Source organism: Nicotiana sylvestris, chromosome 2 (genome assembly GCF_000393655.2).
Source record: "Nicotiana sylvestris chromosome 2, ASM39365v2, whole genome shotgun sequence".
NCBI classification, from domain to species: Eukaryota; Viridiplantae; Streptophyta; class Magnoliopsida; order Solanales; family Solanaceae; genus Nicotiana; species Nicotiana sylvestris.
Genome location: NC_091058.1, coordinates 180,362,779 through 180,386,195, shown reverse-complemented (window position 1 = coordinate 180,386,195; position 23,417 = coordinate 180,362,779). Strand labels below are relative to the sequence as shown.

At 35.4% G+C, this 23,417-nt stretch overlaps 2 long non-coding RNA genes across 2 annotated transcripts; one reads left to right on the top strand and one right to left on the bottom strand.

Moving 5' to 3' along the window:
• The first annotated feature begins 792 nt into the window (after nt 1-792).
• Nucleotides 793-4,486, top strand: LOC138886549 (uncharacterized). The gene is made up of 2 exons (XR_011405555.1): nt 793-1,364; nt 4,193-4,486. It is a non-coding gene; the product is annotated as an uncharacterized lncRNA (long non-coding RNA).
• Nucleotides 4,487-16,844: 12,358 nt separating this feature from the next.
• LOC104224751 (uncharacterized) lies at nt 16,845-17,915 on the bottom strand. The gene is made up of 2 exons (XR_011405161.1): nt 17,817-17,915; nt 16,845-17,173 (listed from the first exon to the last, which is right to left on the bottom strand). It is a non-coding gene; the product is annotated as an uncharacterized lncRNA (long non-coding RNA).
• Nucleotides 17,916-23,417: the final 5,502 nt, after the last annotated feature.

Here is a 23,417-nt window from a genome sequence, read left to right as displayed (position 1 = left end):
CCCAAGATCAGCCATCAATCTGCTCAAGTCTCAATATGCTCATATCTCATTGTACCATACCCATGAGTACCGCATGGATTATGCCAACATTCCATAACTCATCTCAAATTTGTGTCACACAAATAAGGACACTAAAAATAGGTAAAATAACATATAAAGAGTGCACAGGTAGAAAGTTATATGTGAATATAGTATTGTGAGCATCTAATTTTTACCCTACATGAAAATAACTCCTAAAAAATAGACCAAAAATAATTTTAATTTGTTTTTAGGAATTTTTCTTTATTTAGTTGCATTTCATGCATGTTTAATGTTTTTAAAATCATGGAAAAATCATAAATTTAACACGTTTAAATTTCATGCCATCTTAGGTTGAATTTGAATGTAGGAATTAATTTTATTAAGCAAAACATCACAAAAAATGGTCATTTTTACATATTTAGATTTTAGCCATTAAAATTAGCATTTTTCTTTAGTTTTAAGTTAATTAGTTGTTTTAAAGTTAAAAATAGATAAATAATTTTAATTTCTACAAAAATAGATTGATTTAGGATTTTAATTAATTAAAAAAAATAAAAGTGAAAAAAATAAAGAAAAGGAAAATAGGAAAAATATATTTTAGTCTTGCTTCTTTTAAAATTGGGTCAATTCCTAAAATGACCCAATTAATTTTTAAGACCCAAATCCCTTAAGCCCAAGATTGTCCAAAGCCCACCCACCTAAAACCCTCACTGAATAATCCCTTCCCATTTTTCATTTTTAGTGATAGACCCATGAGAAGACCTAATAGACATCAGAGAACTTAGAGGAGATAAAAGAAATCCTCTTCTCTCTCACGGAGAGTAATGGCGCACCCCTCCCTTCTTCTTTTTTTCTTCATTTTCTCAAAACCTAACACAGAACCCTCCCCCTTCAGCTAAAAAACAGAGCAGCAGCGCAGCTTTTTCCCTTCTTTTTCACTCCCTCAGATCGATGAACTTCCCCTTCTCTCACGAGCCTTCTTCCTCGATTCTCATCGGAAAACACACTCACTATGATACTCACACAAAGATGAAGGCTCACCCACTCATGATTTGAAAAAAATGGCTGAAACAAAGCCGAAAAAAATACAGAAATGAAGCTCTAAAAAATCATTGAAAAGAAGAAGAGGAAAATCGATCAAAAAACGAAATTAGAAAGCTCTTGTTCTCTGTCAAACATCAGTTCATATACATGTCAGTTTTTGGATTTTTGAGGTAATCGAGCTGCGAGAAATCACAAAGTTCAAAAGTTTAAGATAAAGAAAAATCTGGATTTTTGCCGCGTGCTTGTTGAGACTGCGGCTGTTGCTTCTTCATTGTTTTTGTGCTCTTCGTTAACTTGACGTAAGTTTCTTTTCCTTCTCTTTTGGATGTGATATGTTTCAGCTTTACCTTAAGAGATTTTAGTTTGAATATTGGCGTTTGAAAGAATCCATTTTTTTAGGAATTATATATGAGCTTGACTTCAGTTGTTTTGAATGAATGTTATAAAGAAACAAGATACTTCTTTGTGGTATTAGCTTATTTAGAATCAGTACTTTGTTTTCTATTTATATGCTATAATGGTTAGAAAGGTTTTACTAAATACTAATGAGTTTAGGGGTTGATTGAAGAGTATCAATCTTGTGGATTTGTACTCTGAGTCTGATTCTTTGTACTAGAACTATTGATACAAGTGAATGAAAACAGAGTCTTTGCTATTGCTCTAATTCAAATGAGAATTCATGGTCACTTCAGTATTGTACCCAGATCTTTTACGTAACTTCTGCTCTTACAGTACATGATACCAATAAATGAGACTTATGTTGACATTACTAGTGATAATTTATGTAACGATCCGCCCGGTCGTTTTAAGAATTAACACCCCGATCCCCTATTAACTGCTTTTCCCGTGTTTATTTCTGCTATTTTGATTTGCCGGGATGCTTGACTTTGAGTTTTGGAGAGTTTTGGGACACTTAGTCCCTAAATGAGAGTTTAAGTTTTAGAAATTGGATCGTAGTCGGAGCAGTATGAAGACGACCTCGGAATGGAATTTCGTTGGTTCTGTTAGCTCTGTTGAGTGATTCCGGGCTTAGGGGCGTGTCCGGGTTATGTTTTGGAGGTCCGTAGCTAATTTAGGCTTGAAATGTCGAAAGTTGAATTTTTGAAGTTTCCGGTTCGATAGTGAGATTTTGATATCGGGGTCGTAATGGAATTCCAAAAGTTGGAGTAGCTCCGTAGTGTTGAATGTGACATGTGTGCAAAATTTCAGGTCATTCAGACGAGGTTTGATAGACCTTTTGATCGAAAGCATAATTTAAGAGTTTTTGGAATTCTTAGGCTTGAATCTGATGTAAAATTAGTGTTTTGATGTTGTTTTGAGCATTCTGAAGATTGGAACAAGTTTAAATGATGTTTTAGGATTGGTTGGAATGTTTGGTTGAGGTCCCGGGGACCTTGGGTGTATTTCGGATGCTCAACGGGTCATTTTGGAACTTGTTGGAATTGCTGAAATGCTGGTATGTGGTTTCCTTAATCGCGTACACGTCTTTCCCTCCGCGTTCGCATAGTGTAATTTCGGAGGATGATTTAATTGTTCTTCGCGTTCGCATGTTTTGGCTTGCGATCGCAGAAGTCTGCCCCCTCCTCCTTCGCGTTCGCATCCCTCTGTTCGCGTTCGCGTAGTAGAACTAGGAGTGGGGTGGTACTGTGACCATTTACTCTACGTGTTCGCATTGTCCTTTCCGAGAACGCGTAAGCCTGCCTTTCCCTCTTCCGCGTTCGCTGGCTTTATCATGCATTCGCATAGCCCAGTTCAGGAGCCATCAGATTTTCCTCTTCGCGATCGCACCTCATTTTATGTGATCGCGATATACAAATACTTGGGCAGTATTTAAATAGCCAATCCGCGACCCTTCTTCATTTTTCTACCATTTTTAAACGGGATTGAAGCTTTTGAGGGAGATTTTTGAGGAAACCAAAGGGGAATCACTTGGAGGTAATATTCTTGACTTCATAACTCGTTTATATGTGATTAAAAGTCTAATTAGTGGTGAAAATTTAGGAAAAGATTAGTGCAAAATGGGTAATTAGGGCTTAAGATTAAGAGACCTTAAAATGGGTATTTGAGGGGTCAATTGAACTCCGATTTCAGTGTTTTTGATATGTATAAACTCGTGAGAGTACGAGGATTCCGAAAATGTAAATTTTACCCGATTTCGAGTCGTGGACCTGTGGGCGTTTTTGTCATTTTACCTAATTTTGCGTATTAGCTTAGAATTTATTTGTAGAATCAGTTACTTGAGCCGGTTCGAGGTAAGTGGCTTGCCTAACCTTGTGTGGGGGAAACTCCTCTTAGGATTTGGTATTATTGATAATTGAAATGCCTTATACGTGAGGTGACGAGTGCGTACTTATGCTAATTGTTGAAAATCCGGTTTTCATTAAAGTAATTACTTGTATGTTTCTCTTCCTGTTTATACTACTTGCAATTTAAGCTTGTTGTTAGCTTAGGAAAGCATGTCTAATTGACTTAATTGCCTTATTTGTATTACGTGCAACATGCTCGGTTAGAAATACCTATTTTACCTTAGTATGGAACTTGAATTGAACTGTGTACTCTTCTTATTGTTGCTGTGTATTTACTTTGAGACTACGGGATAGTATCCCGGGTGATTCCCATGTATGTTTATTTTGGGACTACAGAACGGTATTCCGGGAGATCCCCCTGCACATTTACATTGGAACTACGGGACTGCACTCGGTAGATTTTCCCTGTACTGAGTATTTACATTTGGGACTATGGATCAGTATTCCGGGAGATTCCCTTGCATTATGAGTTGGATCACGGGATGGTATCCCGGGAGATCCACTGAATATTTATATTTGAAACTACAGGACAGTATCCTGGGAGATCCCCGATTGTTATCTTTGTGCTGAGCTGTATTTCTTTTTGTGTTTACTTTGCCTATGTAGTAGTTGTTGTTGTCCTTTATATCCTGTGTTACTTTTACTGTTGCACTTACTTATACTATTTTGTTTTACACTGTTGAACCTTATATTTTATTTAACCTCAGTAGGGCTCTGACCTTCCTCGTCACTACCCGACCGAGGTTAGGCTTGACACTTACTAAGTACCGTTGTGGTGTACTCATGCCTTTTCTGCGCATGTTTTTCATGTGCAAATCCAGGTACTTCCAGTCAGACTTATCACACTTGAGACGAGGCGCTTGTAGAGACTCCGAGGTATATCTTCTCCGTCCGCAGACCGAAGAGTCCCTTTCTACTCTCCTTTTAAGTATTAGCCCTTCTGTATTTCTTTTTTTTTTTGTTAGATATTCTGGAGTTAGACACTATAGACATTCAAAAGCTTGTGTTTCATGAGATTCCGAGTTTTGGAAAATATTGTTAGTTTCGAGAGTTGTTATTGTATGTGCCGAGCGGCACCTTAAACACTGTTTTATTTACTATTTCGGTTTTAATTATTTCTTCCGCAAATTTTTGTTTATTTTCCGCATTGTTAGGCTTACTTAGTCATAGAAACTAGTTGCCGTTACGATGGTTCACGGAGGACGAATCGGGGTTGTGGCAATTTATTATTTGAAGTTCATATCAAGCTTTTCCGATGTTAATTTTTTTTTCTGAATTTAGATTTCAATACAATTCTGCCTAAAATAGTTTATGACTTCTCCTGTATCTTATCTGTGAAGATTAGTATTAATTGTTTTCATCGTTATTGTAGTCGACGGAACAGTTCTAGTTATGGCTAGCATGAAATCGTTTGGTGGATTATTGAATACTCAGTTGCTTAATTTCATTTGGATATGTGAAAGCTGTAATTGGATAGTTCTGTCATTGGTGATTAATTTGGGATAAACAGACTAATGTTACGATGTTAGGCCAAGGCTTTGAAGTCCATTGGGACTTATTTCGTGAACATTAATAAGTAATCTAGGAAACTGATTATCTTCATTCTTAGTCTACTTTTCACTGACGTTCAACTAAAAAATGAACTCCATAACTGCGTGTCCTTGCAATAATCTAAAAGTAGTTTTAGGAAGAAACGGTTAAATCATGAACATTGTAGCTTGCTTTAGGCGCGATTAATTTTAAATCATTGTGACTGTGGGTACGGTTCCCGTGGCATAATTATGATACATAATTCCCAAATTCGGGTGTGTATTTCATGTGACCTGACCATAACTACTTTGAATAATAATAAAATAAACATGTCGCAAATCGCGGGTGCATTTCATGTAGCGTTGTTTGCAATGTGTTCCAAAACGGCCAGTGTACGACAATCGTAACTTGTTCAAGAAATAATTCCATAAATCCTAAAAGCAGTTTAAAATAATAAAAAGCGGTTATAAAGTTAAAAATGCACAATATGTTTGAAACGTGTAATTAATCAGATAATTAGGCCAATTATTAATAGTTAAGCGACCATGCTCGAACCACGAAACTCGAAAATGCCTAACACCTTTTTCCGGGTTAACAGAATTCCTTACCTAGAATTTCTGGTTTCGCAGACTTTTAAATAAAGTCAAAATTCTCCTCGATTTGGGATTTAAAATAAACCGGAGACTTGGGACACCGTAATAATTATTCCAAGTAGCGACTCTTAAAATTAAATAAAAATAATCTCATTTCGATTAATGTCACTTTAATTGGAAAAACTCCCTTATATCCCCTCTCGAGTGGTAAAAGAAAGGTGTGACAGCTCTGACGACTCTGTTGGGGATAAAAACCCAAAATCTCTGGTTCAGGGTTCAAGAATTTGAGCTTAGAATAATTGTTATATTTGGCTTTTATTTATTATCTGATTTTTATTACATGCTTGGGCCTAATGTGCTAAATGCCCTTTTTTACCGCTTTGATATTATTTGAACTATATATAAATTGTTGCGAAACCCTTCTCTTCTAATCTTCTAGGAAGTGCATGTTGGCGTGACTTCTTTTCTGTTAGTATCGTATCCCAATTTAGGAACGAGGTTCGGACAAGTTGTAAAACCGGATGATCTTTTGGTTACCAGTACGCTGCTCCCCTCCCCCCCTCCCCCGGCTCGAGTTGTCCGCTAGGGTAAGACAGGTTTAGAACAATACACCTAGGTTTTTAAACCTAGAATAACATAACCTCATGACAGATCCCTAGTAGGTACGTTTGTTTGCATCACGTGCATTTGACTTTAGGGACTCAACACAGGGGTTGAGTCCGTTTAGGACAGGTGTACCCAAATTAAAAAGACCATCCTGATGCATCTTACGTGCTACTTGCGCATCTGTTTGTTTCGGCTTGCATGTTGACCGGCTTCTAGAATAGGGAAAGAAAATCAAAAAAAAAAAAGAAAAAAAATCAAAAACAAGAGTGAGAGGTAGGTATTTGAAAAATTCCGAAACTCTACTGAAATTCTGGAAAAAAAAAAAAGGAAAAAAGAAAAAGATAAGGTTATTTCAAAATGAGCCCAAAATCTTCAAGTGACATGTTTCCCTGTTCCGTCAAAACTGACCGAACTACGCGGGTCTGATTCTCACCGGATGTGAGATACGTAGGCAAACCTCATCGGTTCCGACCCCAATTTTTTTAAAAATTCAAAAATATTTTCCTTTAATTCCTTCTTTAGAAGCATTTCCTTAGAAAATTCAAAAAAAAAGAGTTTTGTTCTTTCTAAAGTCTTTCATATGTAAAAGAAAAAAGAAATATAAAAAAATCAATCAAATCCAAAATACGGGTTTCCTTTATTTTGAAGTATTTTTCTCAAAAATTCAAAAAAAATTAGAAATAAAAATCCAAAAAATATTCTTTTCTTATTTAGAAGTCTTTCTTTTGTAAATGTCATAAAAATTTGAGAAATAAAAGTCCAAAAATATTTTCGTTTTTCTTTAAAAGTATTTTCGTAAATTAAAAAAGAAGAGAAACTCAGAAATCCGAAATGTTTTCTTCAAATTCCTTCTTTCGAAAATCTACAAGTCAAATCAAAATCCAAAAAAAAATTATTATTCTACCTTTTTAAGAAGTCTTTTTCCCAAAATTCAAAGAATAAATAAATTAAAAATCCAAAAAAAAAAAGTTCTTTCTTCTTTAGAAGTCTTTCTTTCAAACATTTCAAACAAGAATCAAAACAAAAATCCAAAAATAAAAATTATTTCTTCCTATAAAGCCTTTCTTTCAAAAATTCAAAAAAAATACGAAATAGAAAAAAATATGTTTTTCTTTTTCTAAAAAGCTTTCATGGTCTGAGTTGTATAAAAACTAAGCAAAAAGAGAGTGAGCTTATTTACTCTATTCTTGATCTTTCCGAACTACGCAAGATCTGATTCATGCGGCGTCATGATACATAGGTAATTCCCATCGGATTCGATCATAGCTATAAAATAAAACTGAGTGAAAAATAATTTGAATAAAAAGAGAGAAAGAAAAAATTGAGTGAAAAAGAAAGAAAAGAGCGACAAAACAAAAACAAAAAGAAAAAAAGGGAGGGACTAAAAATAAAAGAGTGACAAACAAAAAGAAAAAAAGAGAGTGCCAAAAATAAAAGAGCGGCAAAAATGAGATGAAAAAATCAAGAGTGATTAAAGAGAGGCAGAAATGAAGAAAAGAGGTACAGAGTGAAAAGGGTTAGTTAAGGTCGGGATGAAACATGCAACCGTTCAAACACATGGTAGAAACGTTTAACTGTTTAGGTGCATTATATCCAAACGTGCGATTTCCTATCTTTATGCTGTCAAATGGCGTGAGCAAGCTGCCAGGGTAAAGCCTCCAATGGACGAAATTGAAATGGTCACTGTCTTTCTACAGGCCCAAGAGGCAGACTACTTCCAAAACATGATGTCCGCTATGGATAAGCCGTTCGCTGAGGCTATCAAAATTGGGGAAATGGTTGAAAACGGTTTAAAAACATGTCGAATCTTGAGTCATGGTGCTTTTATGGCCACATCACAGGCTGCTCAGAATGGTTCCGAGGGTTTAATGAATAGAAATGGGAGTGAAGAGGGAGCCATGATAGTTTCAAGCTCGAGGGGGCTCGCAGGTCATTCAGCCAATCATATGCGCCTCCTATGGTCCCACCACACTATTATCCCCTTCAAGATGATTTTTATGCCGTGGCACCGCCTCCCTATGCGGTGATGGACGCGCAACCTTACATGTGGCCACAACATTATCCACAAAACCGAGCTCCACCTCCTAGAAATGCCCATCCGTACCAAGCTCCATATAATCCTCAACCAAATGATCCCCAATACTATCCTCGCCTAAGAGAGCCTTTTAGAAAGAATCAGTTCACCCCTATTGGTGAATCGTATTCAAGCTTGTTCCAAAAGCTAATCAAGCTAGATCTATTGTAGTCAGTGGCCTCGAACCGGTCGAACCCCGAGTCCCCCTCGCACCGAGCTGATGCTAGATGTGAATACCACTCTGGGGTAGTAGGACATAGTACGCAAGACTGTTGGACCCTTAAAAGGGCAGTTGAAGACTTGATTGAAGCATTTTTCGGGATGAAGAAGCTCCTAATATGATGAACAATTTGTTGATAGCCCACAACACTAGGCCAATAGTCGGAATGATTTATGAAGATGGGAAATTTGATCTGGCACTGAAGGCTATTGTAGTCATTGCCGAAACAGAAGAAAAGTCGAAAGACGGTCGCCAAGCCTGAAAGTTCCCCATCAAACGGGAGTCTTGGTACCAGTCTTGATATCCTTTCTGCGTCCGGATTATCTCAGGGTCATCCGGATGTTCTACTTATTATCTTACTTTCTGATGTAAACCCTTCTATCTTTGAATTTTAAAAAAAATCATCAAAAAAAATCAAAAAACAAATAAAATTAATATTTCATTGTCCAGGAATGTCTCTTTTCTTAATTTCACTTTTCTTATTCTCTTTTTAGTTCTGTTAAATGCAGATTTCAATAACATGACATGCTTGCAGACTTTATGCCCAGATCCTGAAACGCTGTCAGACCTCGAAATAATGAATCAAGTATTAGATCGCAATAAAGATAAGTTTAAGGAAATAAAATAAAGAGTTGGAATAACTGAAGGAAAATTGGTTCCGGGTTGGAAAGGTTCATGTATTGCAACAAGAGTACTACCAAAAGAGTGTTGTACTTGGGACACATCGAGGGAAATGTCCCTGAAATAATTGTCAATGCAAATGCAACCAAAAGGTACTATGTTGGATCCTCTATATATCATTAATATTCTCCGATTGGGATGAAGAAGGCTTTCTTTCTCACTATCCAAATATTCAACCCTTTGTAATCCCTTTGAGTCAGCTCCCATTCTTTGATTACTCTCTTTGGAACCTGGAAGTTATTATTGAAAAATGATGAATGAAAAATGAAAAGAGAAGAAAATAAAAATACATAAAAAAAAAAGAGGAAGAAAAGGGAAAAAAGAAAATGAAATGAAAAAAAATGATGATGAAAAAAAAGAGAGAGGAAAAAGGAAAGGAAAAAGAAAGAGAAAACAAAAGAAACCCAAAAACAAAAGTTTCCTGAACTATGTTTGACTTGATTCCGAAAGGATACGTAGGCATCCTCTCTAGGGTTCAGTCACACCAAAATAAAAATCCAAAGTTCCCCAAAAGTTGAAACTGGGGCAGAAGTTATAATGGTTCGGCGATGGTTCGACTTAAAGGTTCCAAAGTTGTAATCCAATCCAAACCCTTTTTACCCCAAATCTTGTTCAAGCCCTTCCGATCAATCGGTAAAGATGTTCAAAATTGGAGGATATGGTTCCTTGGATCAGATACAATCAAATGAGAGAAATAAAATAAGAGAGTCTTATTGGTGAAAAATCATACGGTCACCATAGGGCGATGGTAAGCAGAGAAATTGAAAATGAGAGAGGTCAGTTGGTGAAAACCCGCAAAGGGTGCCACTGATCGAAAAAGGGATCCCTTACAACCATCGGTACCGACAGAGTCCTGACAAGGTTTTTCGATTTTGAGGCAAAAGTTGTGATGAATTTCTGAGAGTCGGACGGTTTATGCAGATCAGGCATCCAGTCCAAAAGGCATGTCATGTTCATTTAAGTCCGCATGTACTCCAGATAAGTCCTTCTTTCCTTTCCCCGAAAGGGATACTTCTTGTTTTAAACTCATTCTCCATTCCATTGTTTGTTTTCTTTGAATCCCTTTCGGTCTAACTCTCTTGCGAAACTAAGACAAAGAAAGGATGGTAAGACTGATTTACAGGGTTCTCATTTGATACAAGCTAATATGCAAAAAGGCACCCAGCCTCGTCAGGGGGATCAAGTCGACGTCGACCGGCCATAACGGCTGATGTTTTGAAATTGAAAACTCTTGGAAGGAGAAAATCAAATTGAAGTGTATATAAAGGCAAATGAAGTTGAAAAGGTTGAGACCCACGTGGCTAACCATCTCGGCAAGGATTGAAAAATCAAGGTATCCCAAATGCTCTGAAACTAAAGTAGGAAGAAAGAAGCTAGAAATGAAAGGCCTACGAAGGTGAAATAAAGTTGAAAAAGGTTAAGTCCCACGCGATTAGCCGTTGCAGCAAGTTTGAGGAGCCAAAAAGTTCGCCAATGCTCCGAAGAGTCAGAAGTGAAAGGCCTACAAAGGCAAAATAAAGTCGAAAGGTTTGAGTTCCACATGAACAACTGTCATGGCAAAGTCGGGAAAAGCTAGAGGTTCTCCAGGGTCAGAAATGAAATCCGTCTTCAAGGAACAAGCAGTTGCAGTTGAAATCTTCATCAAAGAAGTCAGGCCGAAATCAAGTGACTGAAGCGCTCAAGGCCACAAAATCAACCACCATTTCAAACTGACAAATTGTTCTTTGTTTGAAAGACAGGAAATAGGTGCAATCCAAAAGCAACCTTACAAGAAGCAGGTGCAACCAAAAAGAAATTGTGCAAGGGCTAGAAACAACTCTACAGCAATAATCAATTCAAAAGGGAAGTCTCCTCCAAATTCTTTCCTGCATTTTATTTATTTTCTTAAAAAAATGCCAAAAATGAAATGAAAAGAAAAAGAAGAAAAATTCAAAATCATGATAGCATAGGGTTTCCAGTCTCTAGCTACGTCTTTTCCAACATAGAGTCTCATTCCCTAGTCGATGCTAGCATAACCTGGTAATTTTTTCCAACATATGGTCCCACTCCCTAGTTATTTCCGGCATAACCCGAGAGCTTCCCCGGCATAAACCGAGGACCTTTCCAGCATAACTCGATAATTTTTCCGGCATAACCTGAGGACCTTTCCAGCATAACCCGACGACTTCCCCGACATAACCCTAGGACCTTTCCGGCATAACCCGATGACTTCCCCAGCATAACCGGAGGACCTTTCCGGCATAACCCGGGGACCTTTCCGGCATAATCCGATGACTTCCCCGGCATAACCCGAGGACCTTTCCGGCATAACCCGATGACTTCCCCGGCATAACCCGAGGACCTTTTTCAACATAACCCGATGACTATCCCGGCATAACCCGAGGACTTTTTCGGCATAACTCGATGATTTTGCCAGCATAACTTGGTAATCTTTTCCAACATAGGGTCCCACCTTTTAGCTCTGCTAGCATAACCCGGTAATCTTTTCCGGCACAGGGTCCCATTCCTTAGTTGATGCCAGCATAACCTGGTAATCTTTCCAACTTAGGATCTCCGATCCCCATTTGATTTCATTTTAGATATAGGGCTCCACTCCCTAATCTCTTTTCTCCCAAGGATACACAATCCTGATTTTATTGCTTTCAATAAAGAAGTAGTTTAGATTTTTGTTACAATAAATCACGAAATTTTTCTAGTGAAACCTGGGGCAGAAAATTTCGTTCGTTTGTTTGTTTTGGTGCCTAAGCAGGTTTTTACCTTGAGGTACAAGTTTTGAGGCGATCAAAAGAAGAAATCTCGATTCAAATAAAAGAAAAGAAAAACAAGAAAAGAAGTGAACTCTAAGTGTAAAAGCAGAGAAAAGATGCGGAGTGCTCAAGATATGATTGAAGTCACAAGTTTTGCATGTCCCACCTTAATCCGAAAAGCTGAAGAAGAATGAACCAACGATTGCAGCTAACGAGCATCAAGATTCAGATCAGAGTCTGTAGGAAGAACCAGTCAAGACTCAAGATCAAGCTTTATAAGGTTTATAGATAGGAATCTTGTAACTCATAGTTGATAGGCTTAGCTAGTTTAGCTTTTCATCTTTCATTTTGGTGTAATAAGGACGAGCAAGTAGAAACAGCAGAAACAGCAGCAACAACAGTGAAATCACAGTTTCTCGATAGTCCCAGCTACCAAAACTTTCAGAACTACACTTATCTGATTCCTTTATAGCCAAGGATATGTAGGCAACCTCTGAAGCAAGGTTCGGTCAAACTTTTTTAGAATGCTTCCAAATGGAGTATCAAACGGACAAAAATTACTCGTAATTACTCACCTTATCTTTGCCCGAAAACTCTTCATGTTTTCGAGCAAAGAGGGGCAGCTATGAGCATCTAATTTTACCCTACATAAAAATAACTCCTAAAAGATAGACCAAAAATAATTTTAATTGATTTTTAGGAGTTTTTCTTTATTTAGTTGCATTTCATGCATGTTTAATGTTTTTAAAATCATAGAAAATTCATAAAATTTATCACATTTTAATTTCATGATATCTTAGGTTCCATTTGCATGTAGGAATTAATTTTATTAAGCAAAAAATCACAAAAAAAATAATCAATTTTACATATTTAGATTTTAGCTTTTAAAATTAGTATTTTTTCTTTAGTTTTAAGTTAATTAGTTATTTTAAAGTTAAAAATAGATAAAGAATTTTAATTTCTACAAAAATAGATTGATTTAGTATTTTAATTAATTAAAGAAAATAAAAAAGAAAAAAATAAAGAAAAAAATAGGAAGAATATATTTTGGTCTTGTTTCTTTAAAAATTGGGTCAATTCCTAAAATGGCCCAATTAATTTTTAAGACCCAAATCCCTTCAACCTCAAGATTGTCCAAAGCCCACCCACCTAAAACCCTCACTAAATAATCCCTTCCCATTTTTCATTTTTGTAGATAGACACATGAGAAGACCTAATAGACATCACAAAACTTAGAGGAGATAAAAAAAATCCCCTTCTCTCTCACAGAGAGTAACAGCGCACCCCTCCCCCTCCCTTCTTCTTTTTTTCTTCATTTTCTCAAAACCTAACACAGAGCAGCAACGCAGCTTTTTCCCTTCTTTTGAGCTCCCCAGATCGACGAACTTCCCCTTCTCTCACGAGCCTTCTTCCTCAATTCTCATTGGAAAACACACTCACTATGACACTCACACGAAGATGAAGGCTCACCCACTCACGATTAGAACAAAAATGGCTGAAATAGAGTCAAACTTTTTGTTCGGGTAAGAAATTCTGTTAACCCAGGAGAAGGTGTTAGGCATTCTCGGGTTCTGTGGTTTTAGCACGGTCGCTCAACTATTATTATTGGCTTAATTATCTTTTTTTTTTACACGTTTTAAACATATGTGCATTTTTAACTTTATCACCGCTTTTATTTGTTCAAAGAATTAATTCAAGGTTATTTAAAATGCATCGCAAGCCACGCTACATGAAATACACTTGCGGTTTACGACACGTTCTATTTAACCTTGTTGGAAATTAGAACCGGATCAAATGAAATATACACTCGAATTTTAGTAGTAGCCATGATAGTTATATAATTAATGCGCCTAAAGCAACTACGAACATTCCCTTTTTAGTATCTAAGTTATAAAATTATGTGAGGGCCATGAGTGATTCAATTATGGATGACACACCTCAATTTAGTTTGAAAATCATAACTATTATTTTTTTTCTAAAATTATGTTGACATGAAATATAAGGCTAAGAGTATTGAACTAATACGTAAAGATATAGAGGCAAATGGTATTCAACCATCCAGCGATGCACGCCGTCTCTTAAGTCTTATTTTTGAGCCAAATTGAGTTATTTGTTCCAACTAAGCAATTGAAAAATTCAACAGCCTTTTCTTTTTTCTTTCACAAGAGCACAAGGGTGTATATCCTATAACTTGAAAACCAAACGATCAAATATAGTAAATAGCACATGAAGCCAATTAACAAATAAAATAACATCTCATTCTGCCAAACAAAGCAACGAGGTAGTACCTCAAATGTATTAAACTTGAACAACAGGAACAAAAAGGGGGGGGGAAACCAATACCAGGCAGCCATTAAAACACAGCAATGAACCATATATCAAATATTAAGCATGCTATTAAGCCAAATCAACCAGTAAACATTCAGGCAGCGTTGCAAGAATCGGACCTTATAGGACTTAGAGCAAAAAAACAGAAATCTGGATCCGATTTTGGGCTGTGATCGAAACCTCCACGAACCACCAATCTGCCCGGACACCTCAAACGGACAACCTCGATTTAAAATGATGCCACTACCACAGCAATGGCGACACTGGAGCAACAGTCAAAGACACACAAGAAGGACTCGCCAAAGAACTAACTCCAGCCAAACTCGACACAAAACGTCACAAATCCAGAACTTGAAAGATCTCAACTCGTCCGACATAGAAGTACAACACACTAGTTCAATTGGAACCCGTTTTTAGAACTAACATCAGAGATTGGGAGTGAAGAAAGTAGAACATTTTTGTTTTTGACTGTGTGTGGAGGTCGACGGTCTTCATGGAGTCTCGCCGGTTTTCATGGTGTTGTCCTCGTGAAGAAGAAGATCAGGTTAGGGGGGAGGGTCGTGTATTCCAGTTGAAGAAGAAGCAGAACGTGGGATCGTTGTTTGGGTGTAACGGCGAGTTCGCCGTTGTGGTGAGTAGGGGTGGGCGTTCGGTATTTCGGTTCGGTATGTAAGAATTTCGGTTCGGTATTTTGGTATTCGGTTTATCAATTGTGTATACCAAATACCATACCAAAATATTTTGGTACGGTTCGGTATTTCTTATTTTGGTTCGATACGGTTTCGGTTTAATAATCAATGAATAATCAATGCTAAGTGCTAACAGTGCACATGCACAATTGAAATTTTCACATGGCAATTCACAATGTGCACATCTGCACAATGTAACAGTGCACAACTGCACAATGTGCGCATGGCTGAAACAAGAATAACATATTATATTTTGGCAATTCTGGCCAACTGCAATTAACACTTGACAGTTCAATACTGCAATTAAATCTATACACAAACACAACTACACAACACAACTGGCCAACTGCAAGTCTGCAACAGTCTGCACATTATACAACTTAACTGGCCAACTTAACTCAATACTGCAATTAACTGGCCAACTGCACATTACACAACTTAACACTTAACACAGTACACAATTGAATTTGTACACAACACATTACACAACTTAACACTTAACACTTAAACACAATGCAATAAAAATATAATCCAACTTAACAGGCTCTTGTTCTTCACTAATGTATTTATCCAACTCCGATTTAGTACCCCCACTTCCATTGTCTTCCTTTTGTTTCTTCAAGCTAAGTTTAGTCCTTATTTTTTATGCACTTATAACACTCCCACTAGGTGTATTAGATGTGTTGTTAGATGAAGTAGAACTAGATGGAGATTGAGGACAAAATTCGGTTGAATACTTTTTTAGATACTCTCCAAACAAAGAATTCATATAAGCATACACCTCAGCATTTATTTTCTTCCCTTTTCCTCCCCAAAAAGTTCTTCAAGTGCTCCCTCAACATATTCAAATTTGTTACGTGGATCCAAGACGGAAGCAATAAAAATCATTTTATTCATCTTTTCAGGCTCACCCCAATACTTCTTGAACTTTTCTTGCATTTGCTGAGCCATTTTTCTCAAATGCTCATCCTCACTAGCTAAACACATTTTCAAATGACAATAAAGTTCAGATACATCCTCAAAATGAGAATTACAAGTGACATAACGTGAACCTGAAACTTTTTTAGTTAGCTCGTGAAATCTTGCAAGAAACTCTATCACATTCCTCACATTCACCCAATCATCAGATTCAAGAGGACCTGCATTACCACCATCTTCACAAAGATGAGAACATTGATATGCAGAAAATCCATCATCAAAAAGATGCAACTTGTCAAAGTCTTTTTCAAAGTGTTGTGCTGTATCCAACATCAAATAGGTGGAATTCCACCTGGTAGGAACATCCAAACACAACGTTTTGGTACATTCTACCTTTACATGTGCACAATACTGTTTAAACTTTAAGGTCCTTGCAGGCGAAGATCTCACATACCTCACAATATTTCTAACACGTGTCACAGAAGCATCAAGTTCTTTCAAACCATCTTGCACAATTAGATTTAGTATATGAGCCATGCATCTCACATGAAGATGTTTACCACTCATCATATTAGTTTTCCACATATCTAACTGTTTAGACAATTCTTTGACAGTGACATCATTTGAAGAAGCATTGTCCACAGTAATAGTGAAAACCTTGTCTAATTTCCATTCAAGCAAACAATCCCTAATAGCTTTAGCCATCTCTTCACCCTTATGACTAGTGATAGGGCAAAAATTAAGTATTCTTTTATGCAACTTCCAATCCCTATCAATGAAGTGGGCTGTCAAACACATATAATTTATTCTTTGTAATGAAGTCCAAGTGTCTGTTGTTAGGCAAATTTTTGGTTGTGCTTCTCTAAAAGAACTTCTTAGATTTTGCCTCAATTCACCGTAAACTTCATAACAATTCCTTGTTATTGTTCTACGAGAAGGAAGACGAAATAGTGGTTGAGTTTTTCTCATAAACTTCATAAAGCCTTCATTTTCTACAAAGCTAAATGGTAGTTCATCAGTAACTATCATCTCAATTAAGGCCCTCCTAACCACTTTTTGATCAAATTTCCAAATTGATCCTTCATCATTTTGGCAAGATTGAAAATTTATCTTTGTTTGACTATTATCTTCTGCAATTTTAAGTGGGTATTCTTTGCATCTAAGCAAATGATTCTTCAATCCTGTTGTTCCATTCTTAGATGAATTAGCAGCATAAGCTTGTTTACAATATCGACACCGTGCTTTCCCAACCCCATTAACCTCAAATTTATCAAAATGGTTCCAAACGTCGGACCTAGGTTGCATTGCTTTCCTTTTCTTGGAATCTTGAGTATCAATGGTGTTGGTGTTACTATCTACCGTAATAGGTAAACTTTCACTAGAACCAACATCACTTACTTTACTTGTATCTTCCATCTATACAAAATTAAACAAATATAAACATAAATTAAAAATCAACAAATTAACTACCTTGCTATCAGTAATGCTGAGAGAATGTAAATATGAGAGTGCACTTTTAGATTTTAGTTATTTCAAACTAGCTATAAGTAGCTTAAACTACCATGTTTCTGCTATAACGAATTAACAATATCTTTCCAACAGATGCAGCAGCAGTCTAATGTAACTGCAGCTAAGCAAAAGCTAAAAAGGCTAAAGAAGCCATTAACAATATCCTTTTCTAGCCATCTATAAATAAATAAAAAACCATGGCCATTACTACTCAAGTGACAAGTCCACACTCCACAATTATTTAAATCTTTCCAAACCAGCAACCATAAGAATGTCACAACAAAGAAGACTAACAGTGAATTCACTCAACTGTCATCATCCTAAAGTGTCTATCACAAGAAAAATGCAAGGAAAGTTCTAAAAATCAGACCTAAACAAAGTAATCATATGGTAAGCCTAACACATAGTCGTGTACTCACAACTGTTATTATACAAGCAAATGAATTAAACAGCATGAACGTGATACAGATGATATTTTCCTACTAAAGGGAAAAGCTCGGAACAGCAGTTCATTCAATCAGCAGTACAACCAAAAGAAAGCGAAACATACCTTTGAAATTGAAATTGAATCGAGCTCGGAACACTGGAACAGGACAGCAGCGTCTTCGACACTTCGTTTGCCCGGAATTTGTGAGGAGTGAGGAATCGAATCGAGTTGGAAATCGCCGGCTATAACCCTAAATTAGTTTGATGCAGAAAATCAGAAATTAAAAAATTTATGCGTCTGAACTCTGAACTCAAAAAGTTCAAAACTTAAAAATATAAAAACTCAGAAAAAACCTCAGAGAGTAGTCGAGTACTGGGATGAGAATGAGATGAGATGAGACTTACAAAACTTACAAAAGTAGTGAAGTTAACCGGTGAAGATGAGATGAGACTCGAGCTCGACTGTCGACTGGTCGTAACTCGTAAGTCGTAACTCGTAGACTGATATCCTAAGCAGTCGATTCTCGTCTAGACTCGCAGACTGATATCCTAGACTCGCAGTCGATTCTCGTCTTCTTCTTCTCGATGATATCTTTCCTAAGCAGTAAGCCCTAATGGCTAATGCCCTACTTTGATGAGAATGCCTAATTTGATTCTTGACTTGGGTCTTGGGTATTAACTGACTTAGGTAATTGATTGGGATTGGGCTTGGGAGTTGGGGGAGCTGGGCGTGGGTGGGACGCCGGGACGGTATGGGACTATGGGGCATGGGCTATTAAATAGGTAATTGGGCTTAGAACTTAGATATAGTCATATATATTATATAGGTTCACCAAATTTTCGGTATTTCGGTTTACCAAAATTGTAAAATTATAATACCGAAAACCGAACCGAAATACCGAAAATCCAGTACCGAATTAGACCGAAATACCGAAAAAATCGAAACCGAAATATCAAATTAATTTGGTCGGTTCGGAATTCGATTTTTCGGATTTTATGCCCACCCCTGGTGGTGAGAGGAGGAGTGAAGGGTCGTTTGGGGCGTGGGAAATGGAGAAGACGAGGTCAAGGGGTAGGTCCGATTCTTTGATGAAAACGGTGCTGCCTCAGCTTTTTTGGTCCATAGGTGTGTATAGCTCCTAAAGTTTAGGTTTTCTTTTTCAATCTTATCTTTGGTCCTCTAGGTCTATTCCTTTTTTTTCTTTTCATCGTTAGTCTTGTGTCCATATATAGGGGTCTAGAGTCTAGGTTTTATTAAAGGAAAGAAGGGCTTTTTAGGTCAAGGGGTATGCGACAAGGAATTATGGGCTTGAAAATTATGGCTATCTAAAAATTAGGCCTAAAAATGGGTTGCTTGAGCCCAAATTTTATTCTTTTCCCACAAACGAGATTAAAAATACGATCTCATTTATTAATTAATCTTACTTAAGTAAAATAACTATTAAGATAAGACTGACCGTAAGAACAAAACTATTTTTGGTATTTTTTAAAGATTAAAAATGACTACAAAACATTAATGAAACAATTTTTTGTAATTTTCATTTTTTGTGACGAAATAAAGTAAAAGAGTCAAAATTAGTTAAAATAAAGATATTAGGCCTAAACTAAATATTTACGTGCTAAAATATAAAAGAGGGTCAAAAATCACATGTCTACAAATGTTATAAAGAAACAAGATACTTCTTTGTGGTATTAGCTTATTTAGAATCAGTACTTTGTTTTCTGCTTATATGCTGTAATGGTTAGAAAGGTTTTACTAAATATTAATGAGTTTAGGTTGATTGAAGAGTATCAATTTTGTGGATTTGTATTCTGAGTCTGATTCTTTGTACTAGAACTATTGATACAAGTGAATGAAAATAGAGTCTTTGCTATTGCTCTAATTCAAATGAGAATTCATGGTCACTTCAGATCTTTTACGTTATTTCTGCTCTTACGGTACATGATACCAATAAATGAGATTTATGTTGAAGTGATAATTTATTATTTGAAGTTCATATCAAGCTTTCTCGGTGTTAAACTTTTTTTTTCTTTTCTGAACTTAGACTCTCAATACGATTCTGCCTAAAATAGTTTATGACTTCTCCTGTATCTTATCTATGAAGATTAGTATTTGTTTGCTCAAATTGTTTTCGTCGTTATTGTAGTTGACGGAACAGTGCCATGAAATCGTTTGGTGGATTATTGAATACTCAGTTGCTTAGTTTCATTTGGATATGTGAAAGCTGTAATTGGATAGTTCTGTCATTGGTGATTAATTTGGGATAAACAAACTAATGTTACGATGTTAGGCCAAGGCTTTGAAGTCCATTGGGACTTATTTCGTGAACATCTATATATATATATATATATATATATATATATATATATATATATATATATATATATATATATATATATAGTATATATAGTGAAGTGGCATATCTCTTTAGCCAGCTTTACCATTTATCTTTATTCTCATTTTTTTGGCTTGTTTTCCCACCTTTTCCTTCAAAAAACTGCTTTATTCGTTTTAAATATTAAATATCTATCTACGAAGGAATGCGATGTGTGCAACAGTTACGTATCAATAGTAAATAAATTAATTAGTAGCTAATGGCAATAATGGCGCGAGAAGCCTAACAACGGTTAGCATTAATCACAATTTTTAGCAGTTATGCGTTTTGATAAAAAACAAATTTCAACAGTTACAACTACCAATCAGATCAATTCACAAACCAATTTGGTTCTTTTTCCCTTCCAATTTAAGGTTACTATTAAATGTGTGTAATTTGCCAACAAAGGGTCAAATATCTATATTATACCATTTGTATTTTTCCTACGTCTCAATTCTCAGAAGTCAAAGACTGGTTCTTGCCCAGCATTATCACATCACAAAAACAAAATTATGTACAACTCTTTTTTTTTTTTTTTGACATCTTGACTATGAAACTGAAATTCAAGAGGATATTCTTTGGAGGCAAGTTATTTTCTGTTGTGGTAGTAATATTCTTTTCCTTGCAATGTTTTTCTTCTGGTTATAAGCTTTTATTCATTCAACTGTATTAATTTGATAGCTTTTCTGAAACAACATATGTGTTGCTCTACTAATGGTGAAATCAGTCTATTTAAATATTTCTATTTCTATTGGTATTCATCCTTTTATTATTATTTTTGTTTTCATCATAGAAGTATCAATGTTTAATATATGGTGGTGTCTCTCTATTTCAATGGATCCCATAACAAAATAATATCGTTCATGACGTATGAAGGATGCAAATATGGAAGTCACTCTTAACATCAAGACTAACAAATCATGGCATCAATCAAGGTATGTTTAGTTAAACTTTTACAATATATTTTCTCATGTTTTTTCCTTTAATTTTTGGGTAACATAAAAGTTACAGAATCTGATTGTAGGTGTTTGAGGGTGAAAGATCAGGAATTTAAATTTTTCAAAGTAGTCAGTAACCTCAAAGTCGTAACAAGAGCAGAAATGTTATACTTTCACATTCACTTTTTTCTAATATTAAAAGTGTAAATAGATCAAATTCCATTTAAAAGTTTTAGATCTTGATATATGTTGCACTTCCAGCTGCTATTAAATAAGATTTCACCAGCAGTTTTACGTGTGGTTCCTTTTAATGATTCTTGACATGTTTTGCTCTTTTAAATGCTTCATAAAATTATTATTCTTTCTTTTTTGAAACTAATTATGTGAGAAAAAAAGTATTGCAAGTATTCTTGTATCTATATAAAAGTGGGCGACAGAAAAGTGATGTGACACCTCTCTTTGGCCAAGAAACTTATTTATCTTTTTTCTCCGATTCTGAGTTTTTCATCATTTTATTCGTTTCATCATTTTATTCATTTTATTAAAAATTCTATCTTAATAACTCATACCTATTTACTTTCATAACCTACAGTTTTAATAATCTCAATAACTCTCATGTCTTTCATATCCATAACCCCCAAATGATTAATGTATAAGTTAATGATAATTTATTATAGTATTTCTCTATATGTACCTATATAAGGACTTCTATATTTTGAACAAAGATATTGAGGAGCATATTAACCTAAAGTATGTGATAAGTCTTTTACCTCCTTTTTTTTTGCTTTTTTTTTTTTTTTAAATTTTTCTTCTTTGTTTTCTTTCTCATATTTCTCATAAATTTTACTCTCTGTGAGATTTTCCAAACTATGCATCGTCCAAAAGTAACATCTTACACTATTCTATATTATGGGTTGAGTATTAGATATGCTTAACATTAAGTTGAAGAACCTTTATATGTGGATCATGACGGTTGATGTTGGACAGTTTAAAGCAAATTATAGAGTATCCGAGTCAAAGAGAAAATATTTGATTGATCTATACAAGAAGGGTGAAGTGAAAAGACAGGAGCACAAAGATAGATTTAAGTGTTCTCTTTCCTTTTTAGTGCTTTGATTTTTATGTTGCCACCTAATTAGAATTCTTTCTATATGCTCTTTTGCTCCATAATTTACTTTGAGCCCAACCTTATTCATATCGTCTCAAAGATATTCTAAATGAGGCTATAGTTGCAAGTAGAGTTTAACTTATGACCTTTCTTAATCAAGTTATTTGTTCTTGATGTTGCCAATTATATAAAATATTTTATGGAGATCACTCTCAAATTTTAGGATCAGTTAAAAAATTATAGTTCACCACATATCTTTTTATCTAATCATGTGACCATCGATACACTATTTAGCCATTTGTTTATTGCATTAAAATTCCATAATTATTTTGCTATAGCACTGTAACTTACTAACTTTTAATCTTTTGGGTAATTAAAGAAAACAATAAGGAGAGAGAGAGTTCCATGTGTAACGTCCATGGTATCCCGCCACTTATAATTGTGACAATATGTAACGTCCGTGTATTCGTTCTTGAAAGTATACATATAGTGATATCAATTCGGATTTAATAGTAACGTCTAATTTGCCAACTATGGATGATTTATATTAGACCAAAACATCATTTCCTCCAATAAATAATTTTTTCTTAATATAATGCTATAAGATATTATTAAAGAGGAAATATTAGAAAAATAAATAGAGAAAAGGAAAAAAAAATTAAAAAAATGTGAAGAAAAGGGGAATGGCTAGTTTTCATATTTATAGTAGATGGGCGAATATTTTTTTTAAATTATTTCACATATCTTTTTCTTTTAAAAATATTGAGAAACTTTCAAAAATGTTAGAAAATTAAACTCATATATGCATATAAATTTACTATTATTTTTATAGCCGCGCGAAGCACGGACAAATTTACTAGTTAATAAGTAATCTAGGAAACCGATTATCTTCATTCTTAGTCTACTTTTCACTGAAGTTCAATCAAAATATGAACTCCATAACTGCGTGTCCTTGCAATAATCTCAAAGTAGTTTTAGGAAGAAACGGTTAAATCATGAACATCATAGCTTGCTTTAGGCGTGATTAATTTTAAATAATCGTGACTGTGGGTGCGGTTCCCGTGTCATAGTCATGATACATAATTCCCAAATTCGGGTGTGCATTTCATGTGACCTAACCATAATAACTTTGAATAATAATAAAATAAACATGTCGCAAATCGCGGGTGCATATCATGTAGCGCGGTTTGCAATATGTTCGAAAATGGCCAGTGTACGACAATCATAACTTATTCAAGAAATATTTCCATAAATCCTAAAAGTAGTTTAAAATAATTAAAAGTGGTTATAAAGTTAAAAATGCA